Here is a 16,251-nt window from a genome sequence, read left to right as displayed (position 1 = left end):
GGGACCTTTGAGTAGGCCGATCCCACAAACTGTAATGGACGTGTATATGAAAGTGCACGTCCGCACCTTGCACACAAACAAACATAAAGAAGGGCAGTCCCTTGTTTATGTCTGTTTCCAGGTGAGGCACGGTACATGAGACACCTCCTTTCTTCTCCTTTTTTTTATTCTACCTTTCTATCTTTGTCTCCAGACACTTTATTCTTCCTCCCCCTGTTTGTTTTCGTTATCCGTCTCTTCCCTTCACTCTTTAATTATTATTTTTTTTCATTTCATTTTTTTGTTTAAAAATCATTTCTCAGCATGTTTTCCCCTCACTTGTGTTATACATCTCATCTTTTCCTCACTTCCATTTTGGATGTTTTCCAGCAGTCTCTGGAGAGATTTTCCTTCCAAAACAACATCTTAAAAAATGAATAATTCAAAATGTAATTTAAATTAACATCAGCAACCTCTTATTTATCCTATCCAACCTGATTTCTTAGATCAATCTCATTCTTTTTCTTCTCATTTTAGATTTTTCCTATGACCACTTTTGGAGCATTTGTACCTTGATGTCATTTTTAGTTGTAAGGAATCAATAAATCTTAAGTTTCCTCTGCTTTCCAACCAAACACTTTTCCCTCTAAAATAGCAGCACCACTTCAGATTATATAACCAGTCGTATTTCTGGCATTTTGAGCGGTGACCAACAGGTAACGCTTCTGTTTTTTGTTTTTTTTCCATTCCTGTGGATTTCCTGCACGGCGCTTTGGAATCAAACCCACTATATTTGTTCTTTTTTATCTGCATCTCGCTCCCGGTGCAGAAATCTGTGTGGGTGTTCACTGCAATGGCGATGAGGACGAGTTATAGGTGTTTGTGTCTGTGTGTGTGTGTGTGTGTGTGTGTGTGTGTGTGTGTGTGTGTGTGTGTGTGTGTGTGTGTGGGACGGTAAACAGAAATGGCTTGAGGAGAGTGCATGAGTGTGTGGGATGGCCTGTGTTGTGTATGTGTGTGTGTATGTGTGTGTGTGTGCGCTTTGATTTATGCCCTTGGCTTGATGTGATACAGCTGCAGTAGTGTGTGAGTCAATACTGAGAGAGAGAGAGATGGAGGGGGTGATGGAAAGAGATGAGGAGAGAGAGAGAGATGAAGATAGGCAAAGGAGAGAAAGTTAGTTAGTGGAAGAGGGAGAGAGATGGAGGCAGAGTGGAAAGTAGCAGTGAGACAGATCCAGAGTCGGTTATATAAGAAATCTGCACAGCACACAGCAGGCTGTAATGCCCATATTTACTATCACAACAGGTTGGCAGGACTATAGAGGAGGGAGCCTGATTATTTAAGATGTGTTGTTCAGTTGTTGGCACAAAGATTGCACAAAACACATTGTTTCCTTAAGGTTAAATAAACATGCTCGATGCATTTTCTACCTTATGAATAATTTGAAAAGCTTTTTTTCTACGAATGTTTTGAATTGCTGAAATTGGCTTTCTGTTTTATTGGTTTGTTGCTACCTTTTTACAGTCCTTCACTGCCGCAGCTTGTTGATATGTGGAGCTGAATTAAACCTGAAGGATATCATATAGCTGTTCGTGTCCGAGTCTTATGATAGAAATAGCCGGTCCTTGAGGTAAACGCCAGATTTATTCTTTATTCTTTGTTTAAATCTCCATTAGCTTCCATAATGTGATTGCTAGTCTCAACAGCAACGATAAAAACAAACGGGTATGTTGCATTCACACCCATTTTAGTCAAACACAAAATTCAGAAACCATGAACTAATACAAACACGCTCTCTGTGAGCTAATCATCTAAGATCAACAATGCTGTTTTAATCAGGCTCCTGATTGGTTGCTAATGTTAGCTTCAGCTTAGCATTCTCAATCTGTTCATCTCAGTTTAGCATTAGCAACCTATTCATGTTAGCTTCAGCTTCACTTTAGCAACCTGATAATGTTAGCTTCAGCTCATTAGCAACCAGTCAGGCTCCTGATTGGTTGCTAATGTTAGCATAAATCTAGCTATGTTCCCATTTGGTGCACATGTCAGTCATATTACTCTAGAGACTCTATATCGCTTTTTCTTTCTGTTGACTCATTCTTATTCATAAAGTAGATTTACATTGAAAATGTGACATTAAAAGAAGAGTTTATTAACTAAAAGTGTTTCTTGGCAGGTAGCTACTGTACCTTTGGCAGCTAAGCCAAAAGACACTATATAAGCAGAAACCTGCCCCAAGGAGCATTAAAAAGTAGCTGCTGTTGGAAAAATGTAATGATAGAGAACCAATGCAGGTGTCACTATAGTTAATTATATTAATAGTCATATCTTAAACATTATTTGAGCAATGAATAAATATTCTGTTGTCCACAGGAAGCTTTTTTCCTGTTTCATATTTGCAGTTACACTTCCAATACCACCACTTGTACTTTATTGGTAATCTATGATGAAGTGACTAAGTTGTCATGATCCACGATGCACGCAGCGGGTACTATTGATTTGCTTTAATGAAATTACTGCACATAGGCTGTTAATCATACATGCATGAGTGTACTCAGCCGAACATATTGAGACACACACACACACACACACACACACACACAGATTTTAAATGCTGAGTCGGTTCGTCTCCTGGACTGGCTGCTGTTTTCTAACTGGAGCCTGCTAACTTAGTTTCCATTGATTTGACCACATGTCTCCCCTGAGACGTCAGACCGTCAAATGAGAGGACTCTTCACTGTCAAAGAAAGCAGGAAGTCCCCCAAAAACACCACCTTACATTCAAGGAAAGTAGGATATCTTTACAAAGCTCTGAAGAAAAGAGTTTGTGAATGTTTTGCAGAGAAAACTCTGAGTGTACATTCATTTAAAACCTCAAAAAAACTAAAACAAATTTTAATGAATTGAAACTTACTGTAGACAGAAGTGTCATCACTTACTCAAAATGGCTCGTGTCTCATTTTGGACACTTCTCATTTCACTTCCTGTCTCTATTTTTACCTAAAACCAGTGTTTATCTTTTGTGTCCATTCTTATTTCAATTCCTCTCTTTCATTGCTGCCACCTGGTTGTGCTTTATATCTCCTGCCTTGATCTCTACATGCTCCCTCTCTCTCTCCTCTCTGACCTCCGTCGTTCATCATCCCGTCCTTCTTCCCTTTCCTTTCATCCTGTCCTCCCTTCATGTATCCACTCTGTTGCTTGATATACTGCTTCATATGTGCGTCTCTAATTAGTCTCTGTTTTTTTGCCCCGTTTTTTTTTTTCTTACACACTTTCTTTCTAATTTCCTTACAGGCATGATAAGTCTTACTCACTTCCTTAATTTCATACTAATCTATGTCCTTCAGACCAGGGTGAAACAATACATGGAAGGAGCCTTTACTTACTTTAATCTTTCACAGATATAATACCAAAATATTTTTTTTACATCATTTGTGATGAATTAAATCAATAAAAGATGCTTAAAAACTCCCAAGATATGATTGAGACTCTCAACTCAGGAGCCACTCACTTGCTTGTTCCCGAGCTTTTGACCGTACCACAAGGGCTTCACCAGTCAATGCATTTGGCTCGGTCAAGAGGCCCTTAAAGCGCCAGAATAATGTAAAGTTTGAACATGTGCAGTTCCATGACAGCTGAGCAACCACCACCTGCTGATGAAGACCATGTTGTATGGTAGAAAGCTCTGAAAAAAGCGAGTAAGTGTATTCAAAGTCAAGAATAAACTGTCAAACTTAAAGTATTTTAGTTTAAAACATAAAAAAATTAACTAAGATTATCAGCAGAACGTGAAGAATGGACAGTTTTGACGTTATGTTAAAGACATCTATGTTTCTTGTTGCAAAGATATAGTATCTACTGAAGTTAGCATGCTAACCAGCTAGCCGTGGCAGTAGAGAGTCACTGTGTCTACTTTTGCAGCAACTTGCTGGCTAACCGAACTAGCTGCCTGGTGCAAAGTTAGCATGAACTATTATCAGAGTGGACGCAATTAAGAGAACCAGGTTGAAAGATCAGAAAGTGTTTCGGCTTCAGATGTTCGGTATTGACTTCAGATTTTTTACAGAAATGTCAGATTATTTTAAAACACTCTCACCATTATATAGTGTGTCCAGAATAGTGACATGTTTATTTTCAACAGTAAAATGTTCTGCCAAGTACATTCTTTGGTCATAGTTGTTTAATAAAAAAAAAAAAGCTTGTCAAAATGTGAATTTATATTATGGATTCTAAGAAAATTTTGGTGATATCTATGATATGTGAATCTGACATCTAATCAGGTTATCTATGGCAAAGAAAAGATTGGGCAAACAATAGCCAACAAAATGAGACCAATTTAATCCGAATATAAATGCTGACCGAGGGATCTGGAGTCTTGGGATGATATGTCTCTTGTTTCACTTCAGTTGCCAAAACTGCTTTAATGTCTTAACATCGCTTTGTGAACATTTTGTTTCACATCAAGTTGATGCATCTGTCAAACACTTTCTTTTCTTCCCTTAAAAGGGTCTCACCTCACATGTCACATCACAGGGACTGTCGCTGCACATGAACGTCTCAGAGAGTTATATCAGAAGCAAAAGGAGGGTGAAGTGACTTTATGTGAGTTTAGCTGCCTTTACTTTCCTGTATTGATCTGTTTTTCTTTCACTCTTCCAGTTTTAACCTGTTTTTCTCCTCCATCTTGCCCTGTCATTCCTCCTCCCTCCTGCGTCTGCAAACTCTAACCCACCATTAGGCTTCAGTCTGCAACACGCCATTAAGGAAAGTGTGTGTGTTTCAGTGTGTGTGTGTGTGTGAGAGATACAAAGTTGATGAGTTATCGGCAGCAGCTGTGTCTAACATAGTGACACTCACTTTGAAAATGTGCTAATGATGAGGAGACAACAATATCTCTAGCGTGTGTGTGTGTGTGTATATGTGTGGTCACTAATGAACTAATGTATGCTCTCAATCAAGAACAGCTGTGTGTGTGTTTGTGTTATCACTAATGAGCCAACACATTTCAGTCTTGACAGGTGTGCATTTATCTGTGTGTGTGTGTGTGTGTGTGTGTGTGTGTGTGTGTGTGTGTGTGTGTGTGTGTGTGTGTGCGCGTGTGTGTGTGTGTGGATATACTAATGTGCTACGTGTGTTATCAATCAGTGGAAGGTGTGTGCGTGTGTGTGTGTGTGTTCATGGACATGTACTGTTTATCACTGCTTGTCTCTCTGCTGTCTGCTGGCTAATGGAGACTGACAACACAAAGCAAAGAGCTCTGGCGTGTTTGTTTCATGGATCTGGAGTGAAATCCTCTCTGTGTCAGTGAGTGATGATACTCGCTCAGCTGGCTGAAGCTGCACAGGTTGTACTTTGTCAAAATAAGCAATGAACTACATCTAACGTTTCTTTCTGGTGTTTTGCATAATGTGCGTGAATTCACTCACTCACAGTTTGTCTTCTAACCTTTGTGAAATTTTTGTGTGTCCATCAAAGTGGAAACCTCTGGCTCAAGTGGTTAACTGTCTCTCTGTGCTGTCACAGTGCTGCACATCTGTGCACTCGATAATTGCATTTTCCTTCACCTATTATTAGGCACATTTTAATTTGGCTCATAAAAATTTGCATTGAACATATTGCAAAAAAAAAAAGTATACTTTAAATGAGGTGGAGAAGTCAGTAGCAAAATAAAAACTTCAGAAGTGTGGCGCGATGAGGAAACTGTGAGAGAAAAAAAAAAAAAAAGAGGAAACAAACATAAATACCACATTTCCATCATGTTTTCTACATCATCTTCTGTCATTTGAGGTGTGACTGCAATAGTTTCATGGTATTGGCGCCGCCAGCTGTTTGTCAATGAACAAACTCATATATATAGGATATTGGATTGAAACACATTCATTTGCATTGTGTTGTCGTCTGGAAATGTGGTTAAAACTGGAAGGAAACTTGACTTGTGACTCATTTCAGAGTTTTACCTACCCCCATTTTGGATCTGGCTCAAGTCTGGTCTGAGTTTATTAAGAAATTTCTCTCTTTATTTCTCCTCTTGTGTCAACTGTCTCTGGCCATGTGTATAATGTGCATCAAGTGGATGTCCAGTGTCTGATGAGAAAGAGACAGAGTCCAGCCAATTTGTTGCAGCGGTTGGTAATGAATGAAATAAAGTATTACTTAACGTCTCAGGTCTGATACTGGTCTCAAAAGTTGGGTTTAGTAGAGTCAGACTTTAAGTTAAACTCATAATATCCTGATCTCATCATTAGCAGATAGGATAAGCTAACTCTTACAAAGCTATTGAGAGCTATTTTTGGTACAGGTCACATTAACTTTATAAGAAAGAAAGGTTAGAGGACGCGCCACATGATAACAACTTCGAGACGTATTCGACTCGGTTGAAACGAGATCATTCTCTAATTTTAGATGCATTACTACTGAACGCTGCATGTTGTGCACGCTGCGCCGTTCACTCGCCATAACGTGTGTCTATTAATGAGGAACAGAGGCCACAACATTTCCTGTGATGCTCTGCTGCTGTAACTGGGTACAGTTTATCCTGTCAGGGTGTTGGCCTTTTAAAGCAGGACAACAAGCAGGAGGAGACACGTTCACACTTGTACTGTCTTCTCTCCTCTTTTTTTAATTTTTTTTTTTACTTTTTAAAAAGTAATTTCTTGTATTTCCCCCCCCATGTTTTGTTGTTACACACATCTTATTCTAACCCTGTTTGTCTCTTCATCTTTATCTCTCTCTCTGTGTCCAAAAATAGACTCACTCTGGGTTTTTGTCAGCCTGTCTCTCTTGAAACCTCTTTAACAGGAAGCTAGAGACAGTCACCACAACACACACACACACACACACACACACACACACACACACACACTCGCACACAAACATGTTGCTTTTGCAATACTGCTGTCCTGAGAAATCAGATAAATTTTATGATTCAGTTTATTCTTTGTGACTGCAGCTTGCAAAATCAGCATTTGTTTCTTTTTTTTTAGCTGCTTGCGTGTGTGAGAGTGTGTGCGCGTGCGTGCATGCGTGTGTTTGTTTGTGTGTCAGTGCACTCTCACACTGCCTGACTTGAAGTACCACATGAAGATTAACAGACTGAGTCAGCAGCATGAAAAAACACATCTGTTAATGACACTTGATGTAAAGACTGCACCCTGTGTGTGTGTGTGTGTGTGTGTGTGTGTGTGTGTGTGTGTGTGTGTGTGTGTGTGGCTTTCAGCATATGACAAAGACAGAGTCAGCTCTATTCACTGCTATTACTTCCACTAGAGCGTTTCCTACAATTACAGTCATTAGAATTAATCTGATTATTACAAGTTCTGCCTGTGTCTAACTGCTGCACATCTTTCACTGCACACACACACACACACACACACACACACACACACACACACACACACACACACACACACACACACGCAGGTGGCTCAGGGGTAAAGTCACAGCAACTGGCCACATCTGTGTGAACGAAGCCGGTGAGGTTCAGTCGTCTTTATGTGAGTTAGTTTGAACTTCTGAGGTAAGGGAGGCAACTTGGCCAGACGGGGTGAACGTGTGCACTGTCCTTCCACATGTGAACCGTTATCACGTCTTGCCCCTCTTTTTGACGGCAGGCTTCTTGCTTCGTGTGCGGCCAACCAGAACCTTCAGATGTGGTGAGATGGCACTTTGATAAGAACTCGTTTGTTTTGGTGGCCTGTTGCCCCGGCAGAGACAGCGGGGTATTAACCACAGGTGAACGGTGACTACAGTAGAAGCAGTAATGCCGATCTGCCGATCACGTATTTTTAATGAAAATAGCCGATAATAATCGGCTACCGATCAATCAGGGCATCCCTAATTGTTAATACTACCTTGACCTTTTCAACAACGTTAGAAACACTTTAATTACTTTACAACATGCTTTTTAAAAAATGAAGAACATGTTAAACATCTGAACATTTTTCAGATCAGTATTTCGCACCTTCTGATCTCTCTTTTTTTCTCCCTCATATGCCACGAAAAAAACGTGTGATCTCCGACCTTTGCTGGTACTGTACAAGTCAGTGCTTCCCTCTCGAAGCTACGACGGTTAAGTCAGACGGGGCTGAAGGGAAGTGTCTGATGTGAGAAGACACCTTTTGTATGTCATCCACCTGTGTGGGAGTGTGCTTCACTTCCTGCGCAGCGTACCGCACAGGAGGGTTCCCTGCTGATTGTTTTTGAAAGTAACAGTTGAAAATAGTTTGTTTTTATTTAGATGCATAATTACATCATTTATCATCCTGCTACTACTGCTGCTACGATTGCTGTAATTAACTGGTTATGATATAAGTGTTAAAGGATGGTATTTTTTCATTACGCGGTTTTATAGAGACCTGAGCTATGACTAAAAAACTGTTGCCAAACGAGGCCATTAAGTTTACCTGGTGTGTGCTACAACATGCAAATAATGGCCTATCAAACCCGCACCGTGACCACACGTTCTAACAGGTCCTAAAACAGGACATCCGCCCCGCCCAGACCCCTTACACAAATCGCTTGTTTTTATATTGTGTTGTAAAAGGTCAAAGAAAGACATTCAGAACAAGGAAACAACGCAAGACAAATATGTTGGTGGGAACAGAAAGCAGCATATGTTCAGCTAGAATATATTGTAGGATTTGATGGCTCAGATGTGACTGAAATCGTTACAGAAGTCAGAGAACGTCTCTGATAGAAAATTGAAACGGTCCTGAGTTATTAGTGAACCTTAGTGGGAACAGTAAACAGAGTAAAACCGAGAGAGAGAAAGATAGAGAACGAGAGTCGGGGTGACTGTACTGGAAGGATGTGGCTTTCCTTCTAAAAACAACACATTTTATTTTTAATCAGTGTGTGTGCGTGTGTGTGTGCGTGTGTGTGAGGTTTGTAACAGACAAAGATTTGTCAAAACAAAAGACAGATACAGATAGAGCAAGATAATTAGGAGACATATACATATATAGATCGATACATAGATTAGATAAGATAGCAGGGGATAACCCCTCTCTTTTCTATCTTTTCTTTCTTCTACTTTCTTCCCTCCATGACTTTGAAGATGTATTGACTGTTTTCTGAGTGACTGAATGAAATAGCAGATTTCAAGTAAGCACTCAGAGAAACCAAATCCTGCAAGGTTGGATGGTGGGTCCGGGTCGGTTGGCCTTGGGGAACGGCTGAGATTGGTGACAGCTTTTTTGTGACATCACAAAGTTACAGAAGTCCTGACGGCTTGTTTTAAGGCTCAGTTTCTGAATATAGGCCGTGTGTGTTTCTTTGTGGACTGAGCGCTTTGATACTTTTATAATATTAATAAAGACTTTGGACCTGCTTTATATTAAAAAAAAAAAGACATGGAAATCTCACTACTCTATGGGACCTTTAAAAGTTAACTGTTCATACATATATATATTTACTCTTTCATGGAAAAATCATTTTTTCTTCTTGCACAACACCACTACAAGTTGCAGTGTTGTGTTTCAGGTGCAGATGCTCAATGCAAATCATTTTAAAAAGAACATATTCAAATAAGGTGGTCCGAGCTTTTTCAGGTGTCGCACTCACCATCTTTTCACACAACTGTCTTTTTTTCTTAGTGTGTTGCTAATTTAGCCATCGATCGGTGGTTTATAGCTCTGGCAGGGTTAAAGGGAAGTGGTCGATGTGCCTGTGCTCTGTATGAGTGAGGGTGGTTGGTTGTTTTTATTTTTAGTGCCCATCACAATTTCTTCGTCTACGTCTCTTCATATTTCTTTTGTCCAACTAGCAGTCCAAAACATTGCTGTTTTAAACCGTGCTAATTGACTAATTGATTATTCAGCTAGTCGTTCGTCCTCTATCTGCTCCTTCTGAAAACTGAACGGCTTTAATCCGTTAGGAAATCCACCACTCTTCTTGCTTTGTGCAATTGAGGAAACCCAAGCTGACACAAACCATTTATTGAGTGTCATACTTTCTGTGCGTCAACTAACTGATTAATCGGCTTTTGTTGTTCCAGTAAATGTCAAAACAAGACCTTGGCCTAATGTATGGTCACAGTCAAGTATGCTTTCAGTTTCTGCAGATTCTGTACTTCCTGTGTGCGTCTGGCTTCCTGACTTCCTGCTGGCTTCTGTCACCCCCCCCCCCAACACCTTCATTTCATTTAAGCAAATCTACAGCATCTCAATTAGTGGAGATGGGACCGTCTTGCGATTGATCCAGCTCCACCTAGTGACTCCAGCTGACGAGGCTGCAGGATCTTCTCTCACAAATCTTGCTTTAGTCCGGCTTTTGAACGCTGCATTTTGTTGATACATCCTGTCGCGTTCACTCTAATGGCTGATGCCTTTTTCATATATTTTTTTTTTTCATTCAAGTGTCCGTTTAACCTCAGCCAGCAGTGCTTCTGTTTTCCTTTTTTTTTTCAACTGGGCACTTAGCTTAGTTGGCCTGCAGAGGCTTTTCAGGCTTGGAACGAGGCTTCCTCCCCCTCCAACTCGGGCCAAGGGCGCAACTGGCACAAAAAGATGAGGACAAGACGATTTATAATCATATTAGGAAGGAGCGCTTACCCGACCCCAAGTCGCACGAACGCCAAATGCTCTCCATTTCCATCTCTATCTCGCTCCCTGACTCGGCCTTTTCTCTCTCTCTCTCTCTCTCGCTGCCTCTGCGTCTGCCACTCTCTCTTCCCTTAGTCATCGAGCTCAACACTGAGCCAGACTGTGAATCATATCAGAGTTAGAGGTGCTGGCAACTTTTCAGAAACACAACAAATACCCCCATTTCTTTTTTATTTTTTCTGCTTCTCAATCTGGGTAATGAAGCCGCGCCATTAACTCAAACAAATAGGCCTCATATACATGGACACACACACACACACACACACACGTTCATATACACACCCGAAGCTCTTCACATGCACAGAGGGTTTTACCAGGAAAGAAACTGATGTTTGCGAGAGAAAAAGCCACATCCTTTGAAACGCAGAGCAGAGGCTGAGGGGGGCTCACTGTTTTTTAAACAAAGAGCTGATCGAATGTCACTGTAAAGGAGTACAGGACGGACAGAGAGAGAGAGAGAGAGAAAGAGAGAGAAAAAAGAAGAAGAAGAAGAAAGAGGAAGATGGAGAGGAGAATACTGGGGGTGGTGGGAAGTGAGTGTGTAAAATGAGAGATGTGTGTTTGTTGGGTGTAATGGAGGGAGGTCGCCGGTTAGTAAAGGCTTCTTTGTTTTTTTAAGTAGGTGTGTGTGTGTGTGTGTGTGTGTGTGTGTGTGTGTGTGTGTGTGTGTGCGCCGAAAAGAAATAAGTGTCCTACATACCTCTTGTGCATGCGTGTTTGCGTGTGTCTCTATGTCTGTGCATGTGTGTGTGAAAATGTGGGTACAACACTTCCTCTCTTAGACAGACAGACAGACACACACACACACACACACACACACACACCTACCTACCTTACTGGTACAGCATTGTGGTAAATCTGCTTGTGAACACAGAAGATTGCAGCGCGGGAATCCAACCTGTTTGTGGCTTCCTCGGTATGTTCACCATGGAAGTGTGTGTGTGTGTATGTGTGTGCGCACAGCATGTGTATGCAGGTAAATGTGCCAACATGTAAATGCCAACATGATTTATTCCTGACGTGTGTGGTTTATAAATAGCAGCATAAAGAACAATATGCACAGTGTACAACAAAGCAGTGTCATGGTTTCCGCATTAATCATCACACACTGGTATAATCACTGGAAACAGACAGACTTGATCAAGACCATCGAAGCCTCCTCTTAAACCTGCCATATTGCTGCAGCTTGGATTTAAGACTACATTTCCCATGAACACTTCTCAAGGTCTTTTATTTCAGAAACCGAAACCGGTCAGTGTGTGTTTCTTCTCCTTGACAATTGATTTCAAGTGGTGATTACTTATCAAATTGGTGATTGAAGCTAACGAAGCTCCGGCAGACAAAAACAAATGACCCCTTTACTTGCGTGAGCTTTGCTTTTTGGTTCAGCTTTTATTGTGAGCACCATAAGAACAGGAGTCCTCATGACTAAAAGGGGCATTCCACTGATTTTAAACACCAAGATCAAGATTCAGGTCATGATAAATAAATAAATACACTTTATTTATATAGCTTCGTCAGCCATTACAAAGTGCTTTACAAGGGTAGCAATAGATCAGACAGAATGAGTAAGGCCTCAACCTAACACCTAAACTTAATAGAAATGATTAATAGAAACATTTACAGTTGTTTCAAGATAATGTTTCATGTATAATAATGTAATTAAATGTGCAGATCATCTGTACGACCAGATTTTCTCTCATTATAATCAAACAGTCATGAATTACTGTAAAGCAAAAAGTGGGTGTTTTTTTATTTTAGTTCGTGCATGCATGTGTGTGCAACGTGTTTGCAGATAAATGAGTAAATGCGTGCACATGATAAGATCATGATAAACTTCCTCTCATTCACGTATGTATGTATGTATGTGTGTGTGTGTGTGTGTGTTTGCAGCAGTGTGTTATTGTTGCAGCAGCGCAGGATTCCCTTCAGTCTAAAGAATAGGCGGAGGAATCAGAGACTCACAGATGGGAGTGCTGGGAGTCTTCTGCTTCTGTGAAAACACACACACAACCACACACACACACACACACACACACACACACACAAGTTTGTCATGCTTTCTGCACCACCACTAACCACTCAGCGAACTCCTTTGTAGAAAGTCTATTTTTGTCGTCCCATGTCTATGTTTGAGAAACAGCTTATTCTAGAAACAGGCTGTTACTGTATATGGTAAATCCCCAACTGTCCTCTCTCTTTGTTTACGCATCAAGTTCCTTTTCTTTCTACTTCGCTTTTTTTTTTTTCATCCGTTTTGTTCTTTCTTTCTATTTCTTCCTCGCTTCCTTTCGTTGCCACTTTTTAAAAAAAATTTGCTTTCTCTTTCATTTATTCCCTTTTCTTTCTTGCCTTTTGCCTCTTTTGGCTCTCTTTTTCTTGTTTTTCTTCTGTGTTACTTGCTCTTTTTTTTCTTTTTTTTTCTTTTCTTCCTTTCTCACTCTTTCTTCCTTCCTTTTCTGCTTTTCTTTCACTGTGTTTTTCTGGTCGGTCACTGCAGAAGTCTGTCAGTGTGAGTGTGTAGGCACGCTGCGCAGCAATCTGTTGCCTGTCAGATTAACACACACACACACACACACACAAACTTGCTTTCTCATGAATATACAGGGATACACACTTTAAGTACAGCATTGCATTAGCACCCACGTTAGTACGGACACACATACACCCACCTGTTATGCAAGCGACGGAGAGGAACATATCATGTTGTTACCACACGAAGGAACTTCACCTCTCACACCTCTCTTTCTATCTTCCTGTTATCTGCTTGATGTTTTGAGGTAATTTGTACGCCCCATTCTCATGAATGCGATATCTCAGGAAATATCTGGTGGTCATGAGTCAGAGGTCAAGGTCACTTTGACCCCACAAACATGTTTTTGGCCATAACTCAACACATATGTCTAATAGCATAAAATGAAGTGGTGTTTGATATCTGAAAGGTCAAAAATGAACTTCACTGTGACATCATAATGCAATAATAACAATAGCTTTTATTATGTTCCTAAAAATAAAGGTCCTATATAGTATAAAGGTAGATGTCCATGTGTTGTTTGATTATAGATCAGGTCTAGGTTCTATATTAATACTGTGAAAGTATCAAAGCCTCAGTCCACAGAGAGAAACGCACACAGCCTGTATTCAGAAACTGAACCTTAAAATACGCCGCCAGGACTTCCTTAACTTTGTGATGTCACAACAAAGCAGTCACCGCCCTAACCCTAACCCACCTGGACCCACCATCCAAAAATTGCAGGATTTGTTTTCTCTGAGTATTTTACCTGAAATCTGCTGTATTTTTATTTTTGATTCCTCAGAAAACAGTGAGCCAATAAGAAGAGAGGCTCAGAGCCTCCTCTCTTCTGATTGGCTCACTGACCTGTTGTTACTAGAGCTCCAGAGAGAAGCCTGAGAGAGGAGATGTAAAACTACACTGAGATGGTTTTTGGTTCTTAAAACCACAAATATATCTTCTTATTATCAAACTTCAAATAAAACACTAGAAAAGTGTAAAATATGGAACCTTTTTAAGAGTGTAAAGTCAAAGAGAGCGGGAACCTGAGGGGCAGTTCAAACATATTGTGATAGTAATAAGTGCAATAAAACTGAAATAGTAATGAAATCATGCTTTATTGCATTTGAATGCAATGAAAATTAATTTCATATGCAACATTGTTTTGCATATGTTAAGTAGAACAGGCAGCGATAGTCGGATCACTTCCTCCTATGGTTACACAACATGTTTCCAGTTTACATTATGTGACCATGAAACGCTGATAAGACACAGACACCATCCCAGTTCATGTACAGCAGCCGCCCGCCCACATAAACACACACACACACAACATATAAAACACACACATACTGTAATCTGTAGCGCTCCACACCCTCCGCTGTCAGATCCAAGCACATGCGGCTTCACCTGATCCGCCGTCGGATTCTGTCGAAGCGTTTCAGCTCTTGAGATGTTCAGAGCCGCAGAATGATTCAGAACGGGTGGAGGAAGAAAAAAGGAAAGAAAAAATTAAATATCCATCTCAACAAAGGTGTAGTCATGACTGGTCTGTGGATTTGAAAGCTCATGTCCAGTAGTCTTTCGCAGTCTTACACACAAACACTTGAGCCAGGAGAGGCCTTTTTCTCACAGTCCAGTGTCCTAAAGATGACCACAGGCGCTGTTGTTGATTTCATCCTTCATAATAAAAAAAAAACTCCAACGCTCCAAACCAGAAGAATTTCTGTTGTAGCCACAAGAATTCAGACATGTACAGTACAGACGCACACTCATACAGATATAATAAAAGTAGCCACGCACACACAAAAGCCTGTCTCCATTTTTAGAGCCTCCTCGGGGATATGGAGTCTAAATTTAGAAGGTCATTTTGTTAAACAAATACAGCATCAGCGCGTTGGAAGATTGTCAAAACACACTGGCCATGTGTTTCCGTCAGCGTGTGTGTTTATGTGCATAGATTTATCCTCTTGTGGACACTACATGTCTGTGCAGAGTAAGGTTATTTTAACTTTGTGAGTTTTATATAAACAGTAAAAGCAAAAAAAAGAAGAAAAAAGGGGGGGGGAGTAATGGTGGGAGAGAAGGAAAGAGCTGTGGGAAGAGAGATGAAAAAGGTGAGCGAGGGAGGGAGAGAAAAAAAGAGAAAAGTGGACAGAGAGATGGAGAGGTGGAGGAGGAGGAGGAGGAGGAGAGGAGTTCATTTTCATTAGCATGACAGCCAGCAGAGAAGCCCTCGTAAAACCACCCTGAAGGCACACACACACACACACACACACACACACACACACACACACACACACACACACACACACACACACACACGTTTAGCAATAGTAGCTACTCTGCTTGTGCAAGTCTCTACAGGGAAACTTGTTGTCACAGTTCAGTATTTCCACATTTTCAGCCCTGTTTACCAGCCAGGTCGAAGTCCGTTGTTTCATAATTACTCTGCTCGGTGCGCAGTGTGTAGCAGTGTGTAGCAGTGTGAAGCAGTGTGAAGCAGTGTGAAGCAGTGTGTAGCAGTGTGTAGCTGCGGAACGTAAACTCCCTTACGTACTAATGTCTTACAGTAATGTTTTTTTTCAACGTCTCTGTAAATCCTTAGATACTAATCCCAGTACTTGACATCTCGGAGGTCGTCCTCGTCTTGTTTGTTGTTTTACTCTGGGTTTGACGCAAGTTGGATTTTAGTTTGGTCTCTGTGACAACTGCAGAACAACATTAGCTTGGCGCACTGGCTGGAGTTGTGGGAAGCAGTTTGATGTTAGCAAAAGACAGAAATGATTCAGCAACACTAGCCACTGCGAAACCCACATTCAGAGTCTGCTGGTGTCTGGAGGGTGTGTTAATCTTACGGCCTAGGTTTGAACTTGTAGCCGTTGCGGCTAACATTAAGCTAGCTGTTAAGGTCAATAAATCGCTACCTCCAAAGTTTTTTGAGTCAGAAAATAATGTAGCAAGTAAAGTCATTTTTCATGTAATTCTGATGATTAATAGTTAGCAAACTGTTTAAAGTTTAAGCTCTGTTGGTGATTGCGTATTAAACATATTGTTTCTTTTTCTATGATCAAATAATTGAATAATTGATTACATTTCTGTGATTAAATATAGAACAAACTCAGATACCATATAACAAATGATGTTATCCAT

General features: G+C 40.6%; 1 protein-coding gene and 1 long non-coding RNA gene across 4 annotated transcripts in view; one reads left to right on the top strand and one right to left on the bottom strand.

Moving 5' to 3' along the window:
- The window catches only part of si:dkey-172j4.3 (diacylglycerol kinase delta), a 70,014-nt gene that overhangs the window by 9,670 nt on the left and 44,093 nt on the right, over positions 1 to 16,251 (top strand). The window lies entirely within an intron of this gene.
- LOC147818172 (uncharacterized) lies at positions 11,959 to 14,853 on the bottom strand. Its single transcript, XR_015438245.1, has 2 exons — positions 14,452 to 14,853; positions 11,959 to 12,579 (listed from the first exon to the last, which is right to left on the bottom strand). It is a non-coding gene; the product is annotated as an uncharacterized LOC147818172 (long non-coding RNA).

This window comes from Seriola lalandi, unplaced genomic scaffold (assembly GCF_002814215.2).
Source record: "Seriola lalandi dorsalis isolate HSWRI2012SDOR001 ecotype SW California unplaced genomic scaffold, Sedor1 jcf7180002054684, whole genome shotgun sequence".
Taxonomy (NCBI): domain Eukaryota; kingdom Metazoa; phylum Chordata; class Actinopteri; order Carangiformes; family Carangidae; genus Seriola; species Seriola lalandi.
The sequence above is the reverse complement of the archived record's forward strand: the minus strand, read 5'-3'. Positions and strand labels throughout refer to the sequence as shown.